Below are 18,989 nucleotides of genomic sequence, written 5' to 3' on the forward strand. Positions count from 1 at the left end.
TTAAGATCTCGGAGACAATACATTGTGCCAGTTGACACGGTTAAGATTCGGATTAAAAATTGTTATAAAAATAAATACAATTTAGGCGCGCAGTTTGATTATGATTATGTTGGCGCGTGAAAAATAAAAAATAACTCCCACGCAAATTCCGGCGTGGCGTTATATATTAAATCGACTCAAAACGAGCGGACGTAGTACAGAGCACCCCACGTGATGTTTCCGTCCAATGGGATTTCTCCAAGGACATTTTTCTAAACTTTTCCTTTTAAGCTCGCTGGGAGCCGGTCCAAATAGTATTTAAGCACACACAAACATCAAATCACTCTCTCAACTACATTTTCATTCGGACGTTCCACGCGTGTTACTATCACTCTTCCATTTTCACCGCTCCGCGCGCTTCATACAATTTCACAGGCGAACATTACCTATTGCCTCTCTTAACGTGTTTTAACATATGAACAGTTCAACAAAAAAAGACATTCTCCTTTTTTTTTATATACTGTTGGTACGGGTTTAGGTTCTTCCAAGTCCCAAAACTACCGACCAGCTTTAATAATTACTAAACGTACAACAAGTATAAACGACAAGAATTTATTAACAAACATGAAAACATGACAACACTGCAATTCAGAACATTAAGGTAAAAAGATTACTCACTTCAATAGTGGGGTTTACGGGAGGAGTGAGGACTGTATTCTAGAGTTGTACTCTGCCTGTCCAACATTGTCTTTTAGGAGAAGAACTTTTTGCGTCCGTGCCTCATGTGTACGGACTCTCCTCTTCTTTTCTCAAGGGACCTCACTCCTTACCCTACACCGGTAATCCGGTGCTCTTATTTATTCCCCTACAATACGAACACTTAAAAAGGACTTCTGAACTCATTATAAAGAGAATTATATTTTATTTGTTAATGGTTGGTTTCTGTGAATAAACCTCCGTTTGTTTTGCATGTAAGTCTTCTTTTTATTTTTATTTATTTGTGGAGGAAGTTAGTTCCTAAAAAGGCCTGACGAATCCGACAAGTTGGTGACCCGACTTAGAACATTACATGCACAACGGAATCTCCTTACAAGCTACACACGGTTTCCTAACCTACTTGCTATATCATGCGTACGGTAACACTTAAAGGAAGTAAAAAGACGACGCGAATCTCAAGGAATGATACAAGCCGGCAAACGAAGCATGGATCTCAGTACAATATAACAACAAATTAGCGAGTTATGCCGATAGTCGCTATAAAATCGAAAATTAAACAAATCATGACTCAGCGTCAAAACAGCACTTTTGCTCATCAGGCACCCCCCCAACAACGAGTTGGTGATAAATAACGTGTAATGAACACACACGGCTACAATTCAGCCGATCCAAACGGAACACGAGCGTGTAAAACCCCTCGGAAAATGATCTACCACAATCTCGAACTTCACTCGGCAGTTTAACAGACCTCAGAAACACAGACCCTAGCAAAAGCAACATTTTTTTTCGATCACGATTTCAAGCTTCGCATACTTGAAACAAGTCAACCGACAGTCTAAAGGCTTTAAAATCACTTTCAAATGAAAAACAGAAAAATGGAACCTCCCCGTGCTGAAACACTTCTGGCTACATTAACGCTAAATATACCAGCTTTTAATCCCACCAATATAAAGACGTGGTTTATCCAGATCCAGGCCCTTTTCGACGCAAAACGGATTATGTCTCAGCGAACCAAGTATTGTTATCTGGTTGAAAAACTCCCGGCAGATGTCATCAAAGAGGTGACTGATTTATTGGAGAACGTGCCAGAAAATAATCCATACAATAAATTTAAGGAGGCCATTTTGAGACGGACTGGTTTATCAAACGAGACAATGTTACGCAATCTCTTCACCCAAGTAGAATTGGGAGATCGCACACCATCGCAACTTTTACAATACATGCGATCTTTGCTAGGGGACAACAAAATGTCCGAAAATATAATGAGAAGTTTGTGGCTGGATAAACTCCCAGACACAACAGTACAAATTCTGGCACCCACAACGGAAGAGACAAGCACTGAAAAGCTCGCCGACATGGCAGACCGAATTCATGAAAATCTGAGGAACCGCAAAGTAAACTCAGCACAAGCACAGCCAAAACAGACGAGAGACGACGAAGTAGCTAAACTAAAAACTACGGTCGAAAATCTCACTAATCAATTGCAGGAATTAATGCAAATAAACCGTCGTTACTCATTTAATAAACGACCTTAACTACCGAAAACAAAGTTTTAGTAGAGGTCGAAGCAACACACGAGAACGAGCGAATGAAATCTGTTTTTACCACAAAAAATTCGGCACAGAAGCGAGGCGTTGCACTTATCCTTGTTCTTTTAAAAACAAGAACCAGGGAAACGATCATTCCAGCCAGTAGTGACGACAACTGTCACTGGATTTTCAACTAAAGGTCGTCTATTTTTTATTTATGATAGTAATCACGGATATAACTTCTTAATAGACACTGGAGCCGAAATAAGCGTGATACCACCACTACGTAAACAGAAAGCTACTTCACAGCCTTACCACCTCCAAGCAGCTAATGGCACACAAATACCGACCTCGGCTTGCGTCGCACATTTTCGTGGATTTTTACCATAGCCAACGTGACGACACCAATATTAGGAGCAGATTTCCTAGCACGATTTAATCTATCGGTAGACATGACTAATCGCACACTGACCAAACAAAAGTCGTAATTAAAGGTATCACCACAAGATACCAGTCTACTGGGATTAGTTCTGCCTTACCTGAAGAGACTCTGGCTACATTAACGCTAAATATACCAGCTTTTAATCCCACAAATATAAAGACGTGGTTTATCCAGATCCAGGCCCTTTTCGACGCAAAACGGATTATGTCTCAGCTGTTTCAAAAATACCCACAACTTACTCAGCCATTTAAAGTCACGGATAATATTAAACATAATGCAAGGCATTATATTAAAACGAATAGACAACCCGTCTACGCCACCCCCAGACGTCTGAAGCCGGATAAGTACAAAATCGCAAAAGACGAATTTCAACGCATGTTACAACAAGGAATTATCCGACCTTCCAAAAGTGCGTGGTCATCTCCTCTACATATGATACAGAAATCAGACGCGACAACATGGCGTCCTTGTGGCGATTTCAGGAGATTAAATGCACAAACCGTACCGGATAGATACCCTATTCCACACATTCACGATTTCGCAATCGGACTGCAAAATGCCACAGTATTCTCCAAACTGGATTTAGTAAAAGCATATTACCAAATACCGGTGGCGGAAGAAGATATCCATAAAACAGCACTGACCACGCCTTGGACTTTACGAATTCGTCAGAATGCCATTCGGACTTAGTAATGCTTGTCAAACCTTCCAAAGGTTAATAGACAAGGTTTTTAGGGACCTTCCATTCGTATTCGCATACGTGGACGATGTCCTAATTGCTAGTAGAAACCTTGACGAACATAAACAACACTTGGAACAAGCTTTCCAAAAACTGTCCTATTACGGTTTAAAATTAAACTTGGACAAATGTATTTTCGGTCAGCAAGAAGTAAATTTCCTCGGACATTCAATCGATAAGGATGGTATATCACCATTACCCGAAAAAGTAAGTGCCATTACGAATTTTCCACAACCTACGTCTGTTAGACAAGTTCGTCGCTTCATAGGTGTAATTAATTATTACAGACGATTTTTACCCAACTGTTCCACAATCCTTGCACCGTTAATGTCATTATTGAAGAACAAAACGAAAAACCAACAATTAAAACTGGAAGGATCAGCTTTAAAAGCTTTCCATCAAGCTAAAACTGCCTTAGTCAATTTCACAAAATTGAATTATATATGACAGTGAAGAATCGAAACTTACACTTACAACAGACGCATCAGACATAGCTGTAGGAGCATTTATACACCAACTGACAGGGGATACAATGACCCCTATATCGTTTTTCTCAGCCAAACTGAGCAAGACACAGACAAAGTACAGTACCTTTTCAAGGGAGCTATTAGCAATTTATTTGTCAATTAAACATTTTAGACATCTGTTAGAAGGAAGAAACTTTTGTATTTACACTGACCATAAACCGTTAACATATGCACTGCATACACATGTAGATAAATGTGGCCCAAGAGAAATCAGACATCTTGATTATATTGCTCAATATTCCACAGACATCAGATACGTCAAGAGACAAGAAAACATCGTGGCGGACGCATTATCACGAGCTGCAATAACTTCGCTAAATTCCAGTTCGCTGAGTATGGAATTAATGGATGGAGGAGACACTCACTGACATACAACAGAAAACGTCTTTGCAACTGAAGGAAATGCTCGTACCTTTTAGTACAACATTTTATTGTGATACAGCAAAAAAACAACCACGTCCATACATACCGCCAAGCATCAGACGACATGTTTTTCAACATTTTCACAATTTATCTCATCCAGGCAAACGAGCCACTGTAAAAATAATAGCAGACTGCTTTGTTTGGCCGAAAATGAATACAGATATTCAAAATTGGACCAAGACGTGTGCATCCTGTTAAAAGAATAAAATACACAGGCACACAAAGTCACCGCTGGGCACTTTCAGTACGCCCGATGCTAGGTTTACCAATATCCATGTTGACTTGGTGGGGCCATTACCCCACTCAAAAGGACACACCCACATTCTCACCATAGTCGACAGGTTCAGCAGATGGCCAACAGCCATACCCGTGAAGGACACATTGGCGGCGACAGTAGCTGGAACAATACTAAAAGACTGGATAGCGATTTTTGGAGTACCGTCAGTACTCACAACGGACAGAGGCTCGCAATTTCAATCGAAACTCTTCGCAGAGTTCAACCAATTGTTGGGAACAACCCACATAAAGACAACGGCTTATCACCCTTGTTCGAACGGCCTCGTCGAATGCTTTCACAGACAGCTAAAAACTTCTTTGGCTACGAGTCTTAACAATGCAGACTGGTCAGATAATTTACCATTAATCCTATTAATGATCCGAAACACGATAAAAGAGGATTTACAAAACACACCAGCGGAGGTAGTTTTTGGATCAGCAGTCACACTACCTGGACAATATTTTAATGCATACACAGACATTTTACCCACAGCTACATTTGTGACGGAATTAAAGAGCAAAATGTCTTCTCTCAAATTTACACCCACCAGGAAGGCTGACAAACAAACATATATGCTGAATGACCTTCACACATGCAAATATGTATTTATTAGAAATGATACAGTCAAAAAGCTATTTTGTCCAAATTACACAGGACCATACCAAGTTTTGGACAGAAGTGAAAAATATTTTACTGTCCAAAGGAAAGACAGGAAAGACAACATCGCAATCGACCGAATTAAACCAGCATACATTGAGGAATACCCTCAGACAATTTCCCCACCAGAACAAATTCCCTTAGAACATGGGAGTCCAGTACAAAATGACAGGAACATCAAACCTTCGACAAAAACAGGTAGGAAAGTCCACTGGCCGAAACATTTCAAGGAATACATTACATATTGAAAAAAAAAAAAAATTTTTTTTCTTTTTTCAATCTGGGGGGAGTATTGTGCCAGTTGACGCGGTTAAGATTCGGATTAAAAATTGTTATAAAAATAAATACAATTTAGGCGCGCAGTTTGATTATGATTATGTTGGCGCGTGAAAAATAAAAAATAACTCCCACGCAAATTCCGGCGTGGTGTTATATATTAAATCGACTCAAAACGAGCGGACGTAGTACAGAGCACCCCACGTGATGTTTCCGTCCAATGGGATTTCTCCAAGGACATTTTTCTAAACTTTTCCTTTTAAGCTCGCTGGGAGCCGGTCCAAATAGTATTTAAGCACACACAAACATCAAATCACTCTCTCAACTACATTTTCATTTGGATGTTCCATGCGTGTTACTATCACTCTTCCATTTTCACTGCTCCGCACGCTTCATACAATTTCACAGGTGAACATTACCTATTGCCTCTCTTAATGTGTTTTAACATATGAACAGTTCAACAAAAAAAGACATTTTCCTTTTTTTTAAACGAACACTTAAAAAGGACTTCTGAACTCATTATAAAGAGAATTATATTTTATTTGTTAATGGTTGGTTTCTGTGAATAAACCTCCGTTTGTTTTGCATGTAAGTTTTATTTTTATTTTTATTTATTTGTGGAGGAAGTTAGTTCCTAAAAAGGCCTGACGACCCCCACAACATAAAGGAAAAACATTAAGTAATTGTAAAATCACAAAGAAATTCTATTTAGTAATGGGAATTATCAACCTACGCCATTTCCTTGAAAAAAAAAAAAATATATATATATGCATATATGTTTCTATATTAGTGATGGGATGATTCCTGATTTTTCCCCGATTCTGTCTTAAATTCCTGATCCGATACGATTCCCGATTCCGATTCTTTTTAAATTTCTAAATATTTAATTAGTGATTTGTTTTTGTCTTTTTTTTCCGAATTACTCCTTCTCATGTCTTCATATATTTTCGCAAACAAAAAATGCACTTAGTGTGTGTGTGGGAGGGACATATATTAAATATGCGGGGGGGGGGGCTAAATATTTTTCTCTGATGTTTTCCTTTTAATTGATTGAAAATAATGAAACAACTAAAGATGCATTTCTCTTTTAAAACAAAACCGATTTGCATTTGTCATTAGTTGACAAAATGCTATTTGAATATTTCATAAACAATTGAAAATAGTTAACGATTTTTATGCAAAATAAAACGGTATAGGAACAGTATAGTCAACAAGGTTCCCTCTCCACAAGTTTCTAAATAAGTTACTATATAGAAAACAAATACATAACTTAAGAACGGATGTGAATGTATTGTTAACTATTCTTTACGTTCTCTCTACCAATGAATGTTCATGTGTTTACCCTAATCATCAATATTTGCTGTGTTATTACTACTGCGCGAGCCTTTTCTAGTCTCACACAAAATCATGCGTTCACATTTCAAGCCATATTTCTTGTCATATACATAAGCACACACAAACATATGCGCACGTCCACACACGTATTTATATTCACGTTCGCGTATATACACTTACATTCACGTGTATACACACACACACGCTAACGTACACACATGTATCCACATACGCGCACGTACGCACACATGGACAACGTCACTTCCCTTTCAAAGGAAATCCCCACATGCGCAAAAGACCACAGGAAACAACTATAAAAGCAAGAGCAATAAGCTGCTTTCTCCCTTTTTTCCAACTCGCCTTCCGAGTTGAGTGGTTGGCAGACAGCCGGCGCCCTTGCGGCGCCCGCGTACCTCACACCACCTGCTACTATATGTGGGGCAAAAAGCTAACAAACAGTACATACACTTTATACGCTTTCTCTCTCCATGAACTGGATTGACATTCTCACTCTTTCTCTCTCTATATAACCCTCTAACCTTTTCTTTGTCTACACGCTGAACTATCATTCCCATTTTACGTCAGACTCGTCAGAAAAATAAACACGGAGCTGTCGACTTCATACCGAATTTAAAGAAAAATTCAAGCTCGACGAACATTTTTCACGGTTTCCTGACATTACCCTGCAACAAATGCGAGGAGCAAAATCACATGGGCCTATGCACATTCTCTCCCGCACAGCAGACGCAACAACAAAGAAACAATTACAGGACATCTCTATCAACACATAGGAAGAAGTTGAATCAACAATACAAGTTGAGATGAACCACGCACGCTGATAACCTCACAACTTGGAAGTAACTTTCTTTTGAAAGGGGATTAGGATTTATATATCCTAGTCCTCTACACTACTGATAATGTAATAGATATGTAGTAGATTGATTTGTTTTAATACCAAAAAAAGAAACAAAAAGAAGATACAGATAATTATAATAGAAATACTTTTTACTAATAATGTGAGAATTTAAAACTTAAAAATGATATTTTCCTTTTGTTTTATTTGACTTTCATCTTGTTTTATGCGATTGTATATGGACATCTTGAAAATCTTGCCGGAAAAAAGCACAAACAATTAATTTTTAATTTAAACTTTCGTACATTAATTTAACCTAAAATGATTAATAGTCATCATTTCCAGGTTACCCTAATATTGCAGAAATGTTCACTAAAACGAAGTCTGACTGGCAAGGTTGTAAAACTATGCATAATCGGTTAGACCCCTCACCCACAAAAAAAAGCTTACAGAATTTATTTCCATGAGAAAAATAGTAATTTTTGGTTAGTGCTCTAAAATGCTACAATGTCTCTGAAATGAAAAATCATTTTACGTCCAATTAATATTGCTCAAGCGTTTCTCAACTGGAGAGATCTAGAGATCCGACTTGCTGAAGGAAACATAGTTGACAAAATAAAGCAACATCTTATTGAGAAGGAAACTAAGAAGTGGCGGGAAATTCTAGCTTGATTGCTGGACATCATCAGGTTTCTCACCAAGCAGAATCTGGCACTACGGGGTCACCAGAAAGACATCCATAATAATGAAAAAAATCAAGAAAACAAAGGGAATTTTTTAGAATTGGTAAATTTATTGGCCAAGTATGACCCTGTGTTCTGTGAACATTTGGTGAAAGTTAACCTGGAAAAGAAAATCGCTACTTCTTATCAGTCACCAGAAATTCAAAATGAATTTGTGAACATTTTGGCAAAGCAGGTGAGAAAGAAAATCATCGATCAGATCATCATCATATCTTATCGCAATAGAAATCAACCCATCGCATGACAGTGTTGTTTGCCTCCTCAAGGTCTTGGTTTGAGCAATGAGGACCCAATCGGCAGTTTTCCCTAAGGTGGTGCATCATTTGTACCTCTCCACATAGACATAAAGGTGGGGTGTCTAGGCCCCACTTGTGGAGATTGTCTTTTGTTTTGCCTACTTTACCTCTGGCTCTATTTAGAGTCACCCAGTTTTTTCTTACAAGGTTTTAACCCTGGGGGAGTGTTTCTTGTGTTCGTTCTGCTCCAAAATAAATATATATTTTTATATTCAATTATACATAACAAAAATTAGAAATCATTTGGATCTTAGAATTTTAGCATATAAAAAGACTTCATTTTTAATTGTGTTCAAATGTCAAAATAGATATATATGTGTACAAAGAAGAGAAATAAAAGAAATGGAAGGTATTTTTACCTTAAAAAGCCATTTCTTAAATTTGATTAGGCAGTTTTGTAAAAAAAAAGAGAAAGAAAAAATGCACACATACATACATATAAATAAATATACATAAAAATAAACATACATGCAATATGTACCCGTTTAAAGAGAGTTTTTGTTTGTTTTTGTTATTAAAACAATGCAAAAAAAAAATATAGGACATTTTTGAAAAATAAGAAAACTAATGTGCAAAAAAAATAAAAGTCAATTGTAATTTATGCGCGCCTTAAAATAAGCATGCAAAAATTATTTGTCGAAAAGGAAAATTACAAAGAAGAGGTTTTTAAAAAGTGACTGTTTTTTTCTTTTTTTTTATTTCAGTAAAAGTATTAGTTATGCATTAGTAGGTTAAAGTGTTAAAAAAAACAAAATGGATACAGTTTAACGTCTTGTCCAGGATTATTTTCTTTTATTTATTTTTTTATTTTTTGATATATAGAAATTTATATACATACAGGGCCGTGAAAAAAAAAGAAATTATTCAGTCGAATCCCCCAACAAGTTTTGAGAAAAAACACTTTAACTTTATTCTTGTTACGGGTTTCGTGAATACATCAGCGATATTTTGTTCTGATGATATGTAACTCAAAATAATGGATTCCTTTTTCACCTCGTTTTTTATGAAATGGTATTTTATATCTATATGCTTAGATCTTTGGTTGATTATCGTGTTATGTGCTAAGACTATACTGGCTTGATTATCCCAATTAATTACTACGGGGTTTTTAGTTAATTCTGGCTCTAAAATAGTCTTTAGGATATTTTTAAGGTAGAATGCTTCCTGGGTCATGTGTGTGATCGCTATAAATTCTGCTTCACACGTAGAGAGAGATACAATCTGTTGCTTTTTAGATTTCCATGAAATAATAGGCCCATTTTCTGAGAGTCTGAAACAATATCCAGATATACTTTTTCGATCTTCGTCGTTTCCCCAATCTGAATCCGAAAATCCTTCTAATTTTGGGGGATTTTTTGATTTTCTAAATACTAACTTCTGTTCTTTAGTTCCTTTTAAATAACACAGGACTTGTTTAGCTCTGTTTAAATCCTTCATTGTCGGTCGTGATAATTTTTGTGACAGTTTTGTTACTGTATAGCATATGTCGGGTCTAGTCGCAGTCATCAAATATACAAGACTACCTATAATTTCGCGGTATTGTTTATCATTTATTATTTCAGATTCTGTGTGTATATTTTTATTAATATCATTTTCGACCGGTGTAGAGCGTTTCTTGCACTCTCCCATTCCAAATTTTAGTAGTATTTTGTCAATGTATCTCGATTGATTCATCATAACAAGTCCTTTGCTTTGAGTAAATTCTATCCTCAAAAACCAGGATATTTTGCCAAGATCATTTTGAATCTTTTACTAGATTTGTTCTTAACATCGGGTAACATTATGTCACAATTTGATGCGATTAAAATATCATCGACCCACAAAACCAAAATCAGTAATTTATCGTCTTTGTGTTGGGTATATAAACAGAGGTCTACAGCGCATTGTCTGAATTGTTGTTTAATAATATAATCATGAAATACTGTGTTCCAACACTGAGCACTCTGCTTTAGACCGTATAATGAGTTTTTAAGTCGCCACACACTATTTTTATTTTTCATTATAAATCCCTCTGGAGGGGTAATATAAATTTCACAGTCTATTGGGGCATTCAAATAAGCATTTTTTACGTCCATTTGATGGATGTTTAGGTCATATTGCGATGCAATTTGCAGTAAAATTCTGATTGTCGTTAGGTTTGTGGTCGGTGAAAACGTACAAAAATACTCTATACCGTAAATCGGAGAGTACCCCTTAGCAACAAATCTAGCTTACGCTTGATGCTGTAGTCTTTTTTGTAAAGACCCATCTTGTAGAAATAACATGTTTATCTTTTGGGAGAGGCACTACCGTATAGGTATCATTTTCGGTTAAAGCATCTATTTCTTTTTTCATGGCAATTTTCCATTTATCACAATGTTCTAAATTAATTGCTTCGTTAAAGCTTTTTGGCGCATTTTCCATTGAATAGCAATAGTCGATTTGATAATCTTTTATATTGTCGACCACAAAAAAATCGGGTCACCTTCTATTTCTTTTGGGATATCTTTCGACTTTATCATCATCATCATGGATACTCTTGTCTCCGTTATTTTTATTGTCTTCGTGTCTGTGAATTTTACACATCGGATTCTTTTTATTTTATTTTTCTCTGGAGAAAATACTAAATTGGCTGGACTGTTTTTATCGTATCCAAGAAATATACCTCTGTCAGCTTTAATATTCAATTTACTCTTTTTATCTATATATGCGAAGCAAGTTGAACCAAATATATGCATTCTACTTAAATTTGTTTTTTTACCACAGAAAGATTCATATGAAGTTTTAGATAGTGTTTTGTTAAAACACCTGTTGCGTATATAGGCTGCCGTCATAAGTGCGTACGTCCAGAGGTTTTTTGGGAGTTTTGATTCAATGAGTAGGTATCTTGCCATTTCAAAAAGTGTCCGCCACGCTCTTTCAGCAGTCCTGTTTTTGTGTGGCGATCTAGGAGCTGATTTTTCATGCTTGATATGATGGTTAATTAGTAAAAGTTCAAAGTCTTTATTGGTGAATTCCGTACCGTTGTCAGAGCGAATACACTTGACTTCACCATAGGGAGCGATGTTGGCTAAATATTTTTTAGTTGCTAGCAGGGTATCAGATTTGTACTTTAAAAAGTAAACCATTATTAAACCTGAATGATCATCTACGAAATTCAACACATATCCATAATATTCTCTGGCCATCGGTTCCATGGGAACATTCAAGTCACAATGCACCATTGATAGGATTTTTTTGGCCATCTTGTCTGGTATCTTGCTTTGATAGTTTTTCATTTTCCTTTGTGTACAGACGTCGCAGTTGAAGTTTTTTGATGTTTGTATTTTCATTCCATCAACTACAATCGGCAACTTTTTGATATCAGGAATATTGTAATGTCCAAGAATTTTATGCCATGTCTGTAGATCATGGCAAGCGGTTTTCAATGGGACTACGCTATTTAAATAATATAGTCTTCCATTTTCTTTAATGTCGAATACAGTTCCATTTGGGTATACCAGTTTTGATTTATTGGGGCTAAAGTTTATATTTGCACCTTGTTTAGTGGCAGCTTGTACAAAAAATATATTTTGTTTAAATTTTGGGATTAGAAGAGCGTTTTCTAGAATACAGAAACACAGTTCACCTTTATTGTTCCTTAGCGAGATTTTAGCATCGCCTCTTTTCAAAATGATATCATTTACTCGACTACCGTCAGCTAGTTCTACAAAATGATTTTGTGGCTTAAAGTTGGGGTCGAAATTGATAAAATCAGATTCCTTTGTAATCACATGTGCCGTGGCCCCACAATCGACAAGAAAATTATTATTGTTTGTTGAAGCATTAAACGTGCACGAAAATAAAAATGTATGTTCGCTAACAGAGCTCTCCACATTTTTAATGGAGTCGCCATTTTGAGTCCTGTATCTACATTGGAAACTCTTGTGATTAGGTCGTCCACAATTATAGCAAATAATTTTTGTACTTTTCTTAGAAGAAAAATTGTTTTTGGCAAAGTTGCGGTTTTTATTCCTGGCATGGGTATAATTAATTTAATTTTGGTGTTTTTATGTATGCATTTTTAAATTTCATGATATTGGTAGATTCGTTTTTTTCTGTGATCATTTTTTTCAGTTTCCTTGTAACTTCTGAGTGCTACCTTGAATTGGCTAAAAGTCATGGGTTTTTCTTTCTGGGTTATCACGGTGGTAAATGGCTTGAAATCACTCTGTAATCCCTTAAGGACCATGGAAATTAACAGACTGTCACTTATAACTTCACCAGACATTTTTAAAGAATTTGCAGTTGTTTCGGCTCTTATAATAGTAATAATTTGGCTTCCATTTGTTTTAGAGCGGTCAGTTCATTATATAAAGAAATAATTTTGTGTTTTCCTTTCAATAAATAATGCTCTCTCAATATGTTCAATGCTTTGCAGCCATCGTCCAGGGCTTCTCTCATTACCGGTGATAGACTTTGGTCATCTAAACACTGTATTAATTCCGCAAAGACAGTTGTGTCCTTTTCAATGAAGTCAGGGTGGTTTCTGTTTTCAGATTGTGTTTAAAGTACTTTGTGTAGCTTTTGGATTCATAGATATCCTAGAAATTTAACTTGCCACAATTCGAATTTTAATTTGGATCCATCTAAATAAAGACGCATGCTGGGCCCATAACCTCTAGAAGTGTAAGCCATGTTTAGTTTCAGAACAGTTTCCAATGGTTCATTGTTCCACACAAGTTTTGAGAGGTGACTGGTTCTCAGTAGACAGTTCCACAGAGCAAAAGATTCTTACCGTGTCGAGACGGAAAAAACATGCGAAATTGCTACAGAAAAGGTTTAATATTTATAGAGCAAATCTGGTTACTGATTGGTTGGTAGCAGAACGTGAATTAATTTGATTCGTCAGTTCCTAGCAGCATTGTTTATAAATATAATCGCCGACTGTGTGGGATCCTACCCCATTATATTTCCAAAATATTGTAACATGCCCCCTTGACATAAATACCCCTGACAATGCCGACAAGCAGCTAAATCCCACCCCTTCACAGTAAAGATCCCTAGATGTAAGAGAGCCTTCTACTCCAGTAGTTTCTTCCCCAGAACAGTTAGACTTTGAAATTCCCTTCCGGTCCCTGCTTCCCCAACTGTACTGACATGCAGAAGTTCAAGTGTAACATGAACTGACCTCTTGCTTCCCAACTCCCTACACGATACCCCTGATGCTTATGTCCCTGATAGTAGCCCCCTACAACAAAGTGGCAATGTGCCTTGTTTGGGGTGAAAATGTAAAAAAAAAAAAAAATTAATGATGCCCAGAAGTATCTTCAAGAAAAGGGGCTGGATCTGCAGTAAAGTTCTGTCAGGTTGACAGCGTTGAGAGATTGCCTTCTTCAAAATAGAGAAAAGACGGTGGACACTGCAATAGACGAGTAAAAAAAAACTCTGCTCCGAAACGTAGATAAGCATGGAACATCGTATCTGCAAAAAGAAACAAATGGATGGTGAACGATTGACTGATGCAGCACTGGGGTTTGATACTAAGTTGAGACGGGAAATGCTGTCTGTCATAGACAGGTTGACTGAAGAAATATCTTGCAGATTTCAACAAATTCACAATCTTGCAAGTAAATACGCTTGTTTTACACCATAAAATCTGCTTGACGATAATTATCATTGTCAGCTTGGTAACGTTGACGAAAATGTAGAAAAAGATAAATTCTTTGCCGGAAGGAAGAGATTACAGTATTTTGTGAAAGCTTCAGAAAAAGACAAAATCAATGGACCTCTTGAACTTTTGAACTTTATACAAAGATACCAGCTTGAGGATTCCGTCCCTAATAATGTGATCTTGCTGCGCAGTTTCCTTACCCGAGCTATTAGCGTTGCCAACTGTGAGCGCTCTTTCTCGAAACTGGAACTCAAAAAATACTTTCGATCAAAAATGAGCCAGACAACGTTTACAGACTTGGCAATCCTCTCCATGGAGAGGGAACTTGTCGATAGAGTGAATTTTGATAGAGTTATTGATAACTTTGCGAAAAAAAATGCAAAAAGTATGTTTGTAAATTTTCAACCGACTTAATGCCTTGCTATAGTTCTCTCACAAAAAATAAATTTATGGGCTTATTTTCAATTCATAAATACATAAATACATTCATTTAAAAAATAATTAAACTATTTTTATAAAGGATTGAAACATTATTAACAACAACAAATTTCTTAAATATCGCACTTAAACCGAGCGATTATATACATGGATTTCAAAAAGCATGGATACAAGACGTTTTTTCTCTCTTAAAAATAGCATTATGAAGAAAAAAAAAAAGAGAAAACTACATCTGACAATCCTCTCTTTGATACAGCCATGTTTTTGTGAAAATTCAGAAATAACAACAATAAAAAAGTAAATAAAAATGATTTTATTATTTCTTAACCTTTCCATGTTTTCAAACGTTCTCATTTAAATTTATAAATTTAAATTTCAAATGTTCTCATTTAAATTTATAAATTTAAATTTCAAATATTCTCATTTAAATTTATAAAAAAATGTTTTCTAAAATGTGTGACTCCGTTTCTTAAATTTTGCGCTTAAACCAAACGATTACACACAAGGATTTCAAAAAGCGCCGATACAAGACATTTTTTTTTCTCTTCGAGAGACTCGACCTCTTAATAATAAAATTTGGAAGAAAAAGAAAAGAAACCTACATTGGCTATCCTCTCTTTGGTACAGCCATGTTTTTTTCTTTGCGAAAATTCGGACTTTAACAATGACAAAAAAGTAAATAAAAATGATTTTATCATTTCATAACATTTTCAGGTGTTCAAATGTTCTCACATTAAATTTATTATCATATTTGTTTGTGTAGCCAATTAATTTAATTTAACATTTTTTATAATTTGAATTATACGTTTTTGTTTTGAAAAAAAATATTTGGTTTCTTTTGTTTCATATTAACGTTTACATAAATCCTTTCAGATTAATGTTTACATACTTATTATTATTCAAATTATTGAAAAGAAATTGTTAAATTAAAATGTAAAAAAAGGAGAATTGTGTAAAAATTAGTTCAATGAAAATAAATATTTTGAGGGCTTTTTGGAACTTTGAAGGTTTTAACAGGTTGTCATATGCCAGCAGTGAGGGAGACGACAAAACAGGTAATCATATGCCAGGGGTGGAGGGGCAAAACATGTAATTATATGCCAGCGGGAGAAAGCAAAACAGGTAATTATATTCCAGCAGAGGGGGGGGGACAAAACAGGCGATTATATGCCAGCGAGGAGGGGGGCAAATTTTACGACTGCTCTGGGCGGCAAAATCTGATGCTACACCACTGGACATATGATATCTGAGCAATACAGAGATTTTCTTGGTTTTAAGAATCATTAACTCTCTTCAAAGAATTATCTGAGCTGGAACCATCAACTGAAATGAAACGCTTGTATAAAACAATCAAACAAGCCATACATGTGTATATAAAAAATATAATTTTTACATTTCCCTTTCCAATTAAATATGTAAAACTCGACAGAGTTGGCCGAGTTGTCTTGTACAATTGAATACAATGAAATTGAAATTTCAACTGTAAATTTCTCTTGTGGTGACAAAAATAAGAGAGAGGAAGATTTATTTGTTTGTTTTTGCGGTATATCAACTACTTTTGGGTCATTTAATGCCGAAACATTAATTGTAATATGTTAGATGCTGATTAGATATTTTTACTGTTTCTTGTGGAATCTTTTTGTTATATTTTGTTGTATATTTAAATCTCTTTCAGGAATTCAATAATTTTTCTAGGTTGATCTTATTAATATCTCCTGGTAATGCTTCATTCAGGCCTGTTCAAAGTCCACACAGCCTGTCAGTATATGATGTACTGCGTAAGGCTCCTGACATAAACTTCTAGTAGATGTGAGTAAATGACATGAGTATGACCTATTCGTAGTCATTTCTACCTCTTCATTTCTTGACATCTTTTTTGTATCTCTTTAATTACCGATTCTGTCTTAAATTCCCAATCCTATACGATTCCTGATTCCGATTCTTTTTAAATTTCTAAATATTTAATTAGTAATAACATTATGAAGGAAAAGAAAACTGGATCCGACTATCCTCTCCTTGATATAGCCATGTTTTTTTTGTGAAAATTCGGAAACAACAACAATAAAAAAGTAAATAAAAATGATGTTATCATTTCTTAACCTTTCCATGTTTTCAAATATTCTCATTTAAATTTATAAATTTAAATTTCAAATGTTCTCATTTAAATTTATAAATTTAAATTTCAAATATTCTCATTTAAATTTATAAATTCAAATTTCAAATATTCTCATTTAAATTTATAAAAACAAATCTTTTCTAAAATGTGTGACTTTCCATTTCCTAAATTTCGCGCTTAAATGAAGCGATTAGACACAAGGATTTCAAAAAGCGCCGATACAAGACGTTTTCTTCTCTTTGAGAGGCTTGACCTCTTAACATTATGAAGAAAAAGAAAAGAAAACTACATCGGACTATCATGTCTTTGATACAGCCCTATGTTTTGTGAAAATTCAGACTTTAACAACGACAAAAAAGTAAATAAAAATGATTTTATCATTTCATAACATTTTCAGGTGTTCAAATGTTCTCATTTAAATTTATTATCATATTTGTTTGTGTAGCCAATTAATTTAATTTAACATTTTTTTATAATTTGAATTATACGTTTTTGTTTTGAAAAAAAAATATTTGGTTTCTTTTGTTTCATATTAACGTTTACATAAATCCTTTCAGATTAATGTTTACATACTTATTATTATTCAAATTATTGAAAAGAAATTGTTAAATTAAAATGTAAAAAAAGGGGAATAGTGTAAAAATTAGTTCAATGAAAATAAATATTTTAAGGGCTTTTTGAAATTTTGAAGGTTTAAACAGGTTGTCATATGCCAGCAGTAGGCTGGGGAGGGGGCGGTAAAACAGGTAATCATATTCCAAAGGAGGGCAAAACATGTAATTATATGCCAGCGGGGGAGGGGGGAGCAGGCAATTATATCCTAGTAGGTGGTGGTGGGGGGCAAAACAAGTAATTATATGCCAGCGGAAAGGGGGGGGGATTTCCCGACCCAGGGGGGGGGGATTTCCCGACCCCACCCTCCACCCCAGGCGGCAAAAACTGATGCTACGCTACTGCCCGAAGAGAATAATAGTTTGTCTTTGATAAAGGCTGGGTAGAATTGCCGCGGACGAAGTAGTGCGCAGGTTGGATATTTTGAGTTGACTTCCAAGTCAGACTGCTAGCTGGCCATACACGAGGAGTCCTTGTAGAATCTGTCCAATGGCAGACAAGTGGCAAGTCAAACAGTAGACCTTAATTTTGTCTTTACAGTCATCAAATTGTAGCACATGTGTGCAAATATAATTCGCCCTACTTAAGGGCATTGGTATTCAATGATAAAGTTCCGCTCCACATTTGGGCATTGAAACGTCTCGAAGCAGCAAAGTATTTTCGCTGCCTCGATTCAAGTGAGAAATCCACGTGTATTCAACGCTACATCTTTTTGGATTCTGATCTGAAAAGGGAATTTGGCGCCAAGAACATTCTCGGCAGTTAGTTATAACATGCAATTTTATTGGTTAAAATAAATCCGTGGGGGGAGAAACCGTCCAATAAAAAGCTTGCTTATTTCTGCAGAATTTCTTACAGTATTTAGTAGCAGTGGAACAACAACGTTTCTAAACACATGCTGCAAGTGTATGGTCTGTGACTAAAATTAACAAAATTAGTTCGTGGAGAAAAAGAAACAAATAATAGGAAAAATATTTCTTTGGGTTTGCGTTGTATACAGAAGTGGCCGCATTAGAATTTGAGGGGATAAAAAAACCAAAAAAAAACAAATGTGTATTACTATTAATGCTGTAACTGTTCTTCATTCTGTACACACCTTTTCATGTGTAATTAAAAAGCATGACAATATGATTCCATATTTTATTTCACTAACAAGAAGACTCAACGTAGCCTGGTATTTAATGTCTAATGTCTTGTAGTGACCAGCTAAATCAAGTCGCTCATCAAGTAATCAGAAGAATCTATTCGTCCGGAATTTATTAACTTCAGGAACTATTTGATTTTGTCATCGTTTGCCCACGCAATTCTGTCAGTGCGTAGAGATGTAGCTGCAATGTGTCCCTTTTACACACAAATCCATGGGACTATATCTTTGTCTATTCACGTATGTAGACAGTG

General features: G+C 35.6%; 1 protein-coding gene across 5 annotated transcripts in view; it reads right to left on the reverse strand.

The window, feature by feature from the left end:
• LOC145248787 (kin of IRRE-like protein 1) overlaps nt 1–18,989 on the reverse strand; it is a 2,909,730-nt gene that overhangs the window by 556,966 nt on the left and 2,333,775 nt on the right. The window lies entirely within an intron of this gene.

The sequence above is a fragment of the Euprymna scolopes genome, chromosome 27, assembly GCF_053919585.1.
Source record: "Euprymna scolopes isolate OS-2025 chromosome 27, ASM5391958v1, whole genome shotgun sequence".
NCBI classification, from domain to species: Eukaryota; Metazoa; Mollusca; class Cephalopoda; order Sepiida; family Sepiolidae; genus Euprymna; species Euprymna scolopes.